Source organism: Hipposideros armiger, unplaced genomic scaffold (genome assembly GCF_001890085.2).
Source record: "Hipposideros armiger isolate ML-2016 unplaced genomic scaffold, ASM189008v1 scaffold_312, whole genome shotgun sequence".
Classification (NCBI taxonomy): domain Eukaryota; kingdom Metazoa; phylum Chordata; class Mammalia; order Chiroptera; family Hipposideridae; genus Hipposideros; species Hipposideros armiger.
This window is the reverse complement of record NW_017731662.1, coordinates 2,035,320-2,037,259: the sequence shown is the minus strand read 5'-3', so window position 1 is coordinate 2,037,259 and position 1,940 is coordinate 2,035,320.

The following is a 1,940-nucleotide window of genomic DNA, read 5'->3' as shown; positions in this document are numbered from 1 at the left end:
TTGCCATTTGATGAACTTATAACATTGTTTGCAAATATTGTTTTTCACTTAATAACTAAGAAGAATTATTACTGACATAAAACATCCCAGATTGATGACTTGGAAACTTTTAACAAAAAGACTCAAGATGAGATTTATTGCCATTTTCAACCTCTTCCTGAGAAGAATCAAATACTCCTGGAAAAGACTGAAATAAGGCTGTCCTGGCCAAGAAAGAATGATCTAAAGTCTAGAGAGACAAGACAGAAATACCCAGCAAAGAAATAATGTTTCCTGGATGAAAGAAGGATGACAAAGAGATGTGGAAATCAGAGAGAGAGAGAGAGAGAGAGAGAGAGAGAGAGAGAGAGAGAGAGTGAGAGAGAGAACAGTGATGTCAGCCTGTCCCAAGAGCATCTGCCCTGCTCACCACAAGGGAGCTGAGCCCAGTAAAAAGATGGAACTGCTCTAATGATGGCCTCAGTTCCTATCCTCCTCTTCCAGCACTATACTCACTACTCACTCTGTGTTAGGCAATGTCAAAGACTAGGGGAAAAAATAGTGGCTGAATCTCCTTGAAGAGCCCCTTAGTCTCATTGGTGACACTTATGTGAAGTTTACTTTAGATACCTTCAGAATTGGTTGGACACCTTGGCATTGGCCTTGGCAAGAATTATATCTTTGAGATTGAGTGAGAGAGAGATGAAAACTAGCTTAACAGGACTAATGCAAAATGTAGGACTTTGCAAAAAAAAGGGGTGAGACCAGAAAGGGAGGTGGCACACCTTAAAATAAAAAGGTGCAGTGCTCCTGCATGCACTGGACTGAAGTAGCTGCAAATAAGGTGTATCTCACNCAGAGGGTTCGCAGAGCTGAGACATGATCAGACTCGCTTTTTGGCAGGATCTCTCTGGCAGCCCTGGGAAGGATGAGTCTAAGAGGAATGAGAGAGGAGATAGGGAGATGAAGAAGGAGGCTGTTGCCATACCCAAGCGGAAGATTTGAACTAAGTGAATGGAGAGGAAGGGATAGATGTAAAATATATTAGGAAAGCAGAACAAACAAGACCTGGCCAACTGGGTGATAGGTACAAAGGACATCGGAAGTCAAAGTGACTTCCAGGTTTTTTATTTGACCAGCCAGTTGGCTTATGACACCCATCAGGCACTAGGCATTGAAGCATAGTTTATTTGATGGAATCAGTCATACAGGAACAGATATCTTCAGGCTTAGCTTGGTGGCACAGAAGGTGAACTGCGTTTCTGCAGGTCACCTCAGACTCAAACATATGGATGTGGGAATAAGGGTATGGAATGTGTGTGTATAGGTACTCAGGGTAGAATGTAGGAATGAAAATATGGCTTCTGCTTTGTTTTATGTAATTGTGGGAAAATACAACAACATAACATTTATCATCTTAACTATTTTTAAATGTATATTTCAGTGGTACAATATTAAGTATACTTAGGTTGTTTTGCAACTATTACTGCCATCCATCTCCAGAACTCTTTTTATCTTGCAAAAGTGAAACTCTGTATCCATTAAATAAACATTCCTCATTGTCCTTGGCCCCAGGTCCTGGCAAACATCATCATTCTGCTTTGTCTTTTTGAATTTGACTGCTCCAGGGACCTCATATATGTGGAATCATACAGCATTCATCTTTTTGTGATTGGCTTGTTTCACTTAGCATAATGTCCTCAAGGGTCATCATGTCAGAAAGTCCTTCTTTTTATGTCTGGATGATATTTTGTTGTATTATATACCATATTTTGTTTATCCAGTCATCCACCAATGGATACTTTCATTGCTCCACCTTTTGATTATTGTGAATAATGTTGCCATGAACATGAGTATACAAATATCTCTTCAACATTTTGATTTCAATTCTTTGGGATATATACCCAGAAGTACTATTGCTTGGATCATATGGTCGTTCCACTTTTAATATATTTTTTAAA